This window comes from Cydia strobilella, chromosome 1 (genome assembly GCF_947568885.1).
Source record: "Cydia strobilella chromosome 1, ilCydStro3.1, whole genome shotgun sequence".
In the NCBI taxonomy this organism is placed as follows: Eukaryota; Metazoa; Arthropoda; class Insecta; order Lepidoptera; family Tortricidae; genus Cydia; species Cydia strobilella.
The window spans coordinates 22,577,768-22,583,767 of NC_086041.1; positions in this window are offsets into that span (position 1 = coordinate 22,577,768).

The window sequence follows — 6,000 nt, forward strand, 5'->3', positions numbered from 1 at the left end:
TCACGCTCCTATAAATCCCGGTCTTTTGATAGGCTTGCGTGGGGATATAGATCCAACACGTAGAGGCCCCTTGGAGAGCTTTAATGTCATGTAGAATGCCTGCTGGAACCCATTCACAGGTGCAACAATAGACACCCTGAACCGGTCGCAGCAGGCATTGGGACTATTGTAGAAAAAGTGAAATACCGGTTTATGGGTAGAAGTTTGGCTGGTCAAAAGATTGGGCTATTGCGGTGAGGTCCGGACACCTGCCATAACAATGTCTGTACACGTTATCGAGGCAGGCGGTGACTCGCCGCTGACTAGATGGGCCCCTGAAACTGCCGTCGCGAAGACGACCAGGAGCAACATTGGTGTGAGCGGCTCAGGGGTGTCGAGAGGTGTGCGCCGCTTTCTACCCAGTGGCTGTTACCAGCCACTGTGCCAACTCGCGGCTTATGCATCTTTCACTTCCATCCCTGGAGCATATAGCTCTAGCGACTCCTCTCTGGACAGCCAATGAAGGCAAGCCAGAGCTGAGAGTCCTGCGGGTCCCCTTGGGGTCCACTCCAACCGATGAAGACACGCCGGAGACGGAGACCCTGACCGACTCTTGGGAGCACTCGGGTCCGTGGGGTCGTTACTCCTCAAAAGCTCGCCACAAGCTGCCCTGCGGGCTTATTATTATTTATTATTAAGTCCGTCACAGACGGAGCGATAATCCAGAGGCACGCCCGTAACATACTTTTCTAAAAACCAATCAGGCCATTTTTAACGTCCTGTAATTTTACTTAAACATAATAAGTGTATTAGACTATTATATGACTATATTTTAGTAATTCAGTGTCTAAGTTCGCTACAAAAAAATCATGAACATAACGTAGTGTTTCACGGAAAGTTGAGTAATTGAAAAGTTTCTGATCGGAAATTGAATTACTTATACTCAGCATTTTTATAGGAAAGCTATCAGGTTATTTGGGGCATTTTCTATGAAAAGGGACCTTATTGTCGATGGCGCTTACGCCGCACAGCATCGCGCGGCATTGTATTTATATCGGAGAATCGTTTATAATGGCGTAAGCACCATCAACAATAAGGTGCCTTTTAATAGAAAATACCATATTTAGTATCATTTCAAAGCGTATTAAGTCTTCCTAAAATTGAGTACAAAAAAAACATGTTATCGCTTTAGATTTTTATGAAAAATAGTTTTTTACTAAATATCAGTAATTATTTCATTGGGTCAACTTGGTGTATTATGTCTTCTAAATGGGTAAACAAAAAATTATGAAAAAAATATACATGAATCTTCATTTATTGTTCAACAATTATAAAATTAAACTTTTTTCCTGATATTTATAGTTTTACCGTAATAAAAATAATAAAACAGGCCATTTTGCGGCTAACTTTCGTTTTTACCAAACGGTTAAATCAATTAAAATTATTTTTAAACTAACAATAATGTTTTAATAGCTGACGGTCTTTCCACCGCGATACAACCGGCCGACGATTTGTTTTATTAACAATATCATCTAAACTACCATACCTACCAGCCACCGAGATACAACCGGCTGACCATTTTTTTAATTCACAATAGCATCTAAACTATCATGGAGGCGATAACAATTTTTTTGCGTGTTTCGGTGGCTGCCATTCCTCAACCCATCAACGGAGCGGCAGCTGACGTCCACAGGGGTTCATCATACATAGCCGTTAACCACTAAAAAAATAAATGACTGCAAAGCGCTGATTTGGTTGTGGCGCGCTTGTAATAAAAACCGGCCAAGTGCGAGTCGGAGTCGCGTTCCAAGGGTTCCGTACATTACTCAAATTAAACAATTTATTTTTTATGTGAAACGTGCGTGAAATGTCTTTAATAAACCCGTAGGGGTTGGATCTAAAACTAAATAATTAAGTCCGACTCACGCTTGACTGCTCATTTCTAATAAGTTTTCCTGTGATCTATAGGTAAAGATCTATTTTGTGTATTTTTTTTTTAAATTTTATACCCAGTAGTTTCGGAGATAAAGGGGAGGAATGCTCATTTTTTGCCTATTTTCGTGAATAACTTCTAAACAATTTAAAAGTGCTTGTTGCTAGGCCTATTTGAATAAAGAATATATTGAATTGAATTGAATTGACTGTTTATCCGAAAATTATAAAAAATATACATTTGAGATTCTCACAATGAGCTCTTTCATTTGATATGTAACACGATATACCCCCCTCTCTTACCCCCCAAAAGTGGCCCCCGTGTTTAAAATTAATTTGTTTACGTTACAGGTCCGTCTTTGGGTCACAAACTTACATATATACACCAAATTTCAACTTAATTGGTTCAGTCGTTTCCGGGAAAATAGGCTGTGACAGACGGACAGACAGGCAGACAGACGCACGAGTGATCCTATAAGGGTTCCGTTTTTTTATTTTGAGGTACGGAACCCTAATAATGATAATATTCCCACGTAATGATTGAGAAAACTTCGAACTTCGAAAAATAACACATTTGTAGTAGTATATGAAGCTAGTAGGTACTTTAATTTTATAAGTTAACTATTAATGGCATTATTTATATTTATTTATTACGGATAAAAAAAACTGTATAAAATAAACGCACTGTACGCCTCAATTTAGTACATACCAAGCTTTAGCTATAAATCTTAATGCGTCAATTTGACTTAGGTATTTATTTGTAAGAAACAGATAAAACACAAATTAACTAATTGAGGCTTGTAAAGTATAATGCATAAGGAAATATATTTTTATTATAATTTACGACCTCTACACGCATGATCTACTCATACTCAAACAACAAAATATCTGCAAAAGATACACAAATACGAGGTATAGCGCCAAATGCCGCGCGCCTCTGGGCTGTAGGTTATTCTTTGAACCTCGTTCCGCCGCAGTCGCCGCACCGAGACGAAATTCACGTACGATCGCAGTGAGCGGGGTGCGGGTACAGAGACGCTGAGACGCTCAAGGCCAAATCAGCGAGAATCGTCTTAAATAAAGCAATAATGCTTGGCAACGCAAATGCTACGCCGTAGCGTGTAGGTGTAGCACGTTTTGTAACGAAATTCGGCCAAGATTCGTCTACGTGAGATACTAAACGTGCATCGTCAAAAGTCATATTGCAAAATACGCGTAGGTACGGAAGTATGAAAAAGTAGGAATATAAAATAGTTATTTGTTTTAGAAGGGGGCAAAGTTGTTGTCTCGTGCTAATAATTTCGCAACTCTCAAGGTCGCGAGAGACTCGCTACGCTCGTGGTTCAAATTTGGAATCTTTCGCTTGCTCGGGTATCAAGGCACGAGGGTTAAACAAATTTTGTCCCTGAGTGAAACACAAAATTTTTCAGGAAAATACTAACTGTAAAATATTATTATGTAACAAAATCAATTTAAAATGAATGTTATTAAATATTTATCATTCAAAATCATCATTTAAAAGTCAATTCTACCAGCCAACATAAGGAAACAACTCAATATTTGCATCAGATTACTTTGCCCTACATGTGGATAAAATGCAACTTTCTCATCAGTTTTTGAACAATCAAGAGAGCCTTTACTAGCTGGTGTGGTGAAAAATATTTTACAATGTTTAGGGCCAAACTACACGTAATGGACAAGAACCAATTATGGACAGTTTTTTTCCGTAAACTCAATTTTTAAGAAACAGACACTGTATTTTTAAAGTAACAACACTATGCTCAGGTAAATAATGGCCATAATAACTAGTAAAGATCATAAATGGTGGGCTATAAGGCATTACACCTTTGCTGTCAATTACTGGGTACTACTTAATATGTCCATGATTGGTGCCGTCACTACTGATAAATCGACGTTAAATTCATATTTCGTTGTGTAAGTTTCTCATTATCACATATATATTATCTCTTTTTTAAACATGAATGATTTATAAGCTGTATTGAATATCAAGCATAGTTAGCTGTTTGTTTCGATTTATATACTGTGCGAAGACAGCACCGTATAATATGCAAATTAGAGCAGACGTTAGCCCGCAAACACAGGGTGAATTAATGTCTTACCAACGTCTCAGTCCCGGGGGTGAACAACTTAAATTGTAACAACATATCCATACGCACTCATAATAATTTGCTATTTAAAATTGGAAACGAAGCCGCAGGGGCTTACGTGACGGGTTATCTCAAGTGCTTGTGCAGTTTATAAATCCATACTATCCATACTAATATTATAAATGCGAAAGTCTGTCTGTCTGTGTGTTCCCTCTTCACGCTTAAACCGCTGAATCGATTTAGATGAAATTTGGCATAGAGATAGGATGAGTCCCTGAGAAGGACATAGGATAGTTTTTATCCCGAAAATCATCCCTTAAGAAAGTAAAAAGCGGGGTGGAATTGAGATAATTAATGAAGTGTCTGCTAATTTGTGTGCATAATATGCTCAAATTGAATAATTGCTATGTCTTTCTCCAGGCGCTATTCTTACTCTTGCTGGGGTTACTAAGTCCACGCAGACGAAGTCGCGAGCAAAAGCTAGTTATCTATACTTACGAATACTGTATCTATGTATCTACTACCTCCGATCTAATAAATTTATGACAAAGGTTAGCATAATACCTACATAAATATACACATTGTATCAAGGTATCAATGTGCTATCTTATATTTGACCATAAAGCCACTTGTCTCCAACAAAAATTCCTAGTCTTTAAGAGCTGTACAATACTTTTTTGAATAAATTATTTGTGTTTGTTGTAATTTGTATTAATTTGACAGTGAAACCGAATATATATACGTTGTTTAATGCCTTTCAAGCCAGACAATGATGTATTCTCTAACTGTAACTTTTCTGTTTAAATTTAACAGTAGATACGGATGTCTTCTTCATTACCTACTAGGGCGACAAATTACATTAGATATGCTCAAGACTTTGGATTTGAATTTCAATCGCTTCCCCTCCCACGAAACTCTTAGACAGGCGAAAAGAATCGTTAATTATATTAGAACCGCCTGAAGGCTCTTTAATGTAAATCGAGCCTGAATCTGATCAGTGCAGTTCATTACAACGAGATTTTATTGTTTATAACTTGAATTCTGTTTAAAAAAACCCTTATAGTAATGAATGTTAGATAGCTGGCAGTAATTACCTTTAATCGAATTACTATTTCAGTGATATCATCTGTTTAATCGAATTCACATACCTACTTACATACTTGCCAATAATAAAACGAAAAGAACCATCTGAGTATCAAAACTTTGTGAAACTTTCTCTGATAAAATAACAACTCTCTCGAACAGTGGCTGAAGTTCCAGGATACATTCTTCAATAAAATGTGTTACAAGCAATCACGTTTACCGAGGCTATAGCGCATAGGTGGGGTAGTTAAGTTAAAGCGGGAATAGTGTATATGCATATGCTCGTCTGCTGGCAGGGAACCAAAACCTTGTTACTGCATAATGTGGATTTATACGAAGCGCGAGATCGCTGAGCGCAACCTCTCTTCTTAGCCCTGAGCAATTTTCGCGAATGTGATGCCTAAACCTTTCCATAAGCATGCACTCCCAGTAACTCAGATAATGTTTAGCATTTCGCCTTCTATAGGTAACAAAGAGGTTGAAGTACGTTTATTTTTTTAAGCAGGTCAGTACAAAACGTGCCAATAGTTCATCAAAAATTACTGTAATTATGTAGTCAATATTAAAACAAGCTTTTGCATTACTGTTTAGTAAATGCTATATTAACTCATTGGAAGTAGCGCGGCTACTGACCGGTCACAAAAGAGGTATTGAAAAACATAATAACTGACAACTTCAGTGTCATCAAAAGCGTGATAAAAAACTAACGCGAAAGCAAACAATATTCAGTAAAAACCCTCTTAAAGTGCTCGAAGGAAGGATACACCAAGAAAATATATCACCAGGCATCCACCAGCAGAGGCGTCTGCCAGCAGCAGACCACAAAACCATCCGGTAAGCCTACCTAAATCCTACCTAATATATGCTAAAACACCAACTACAGTCCACTGGCTTTACG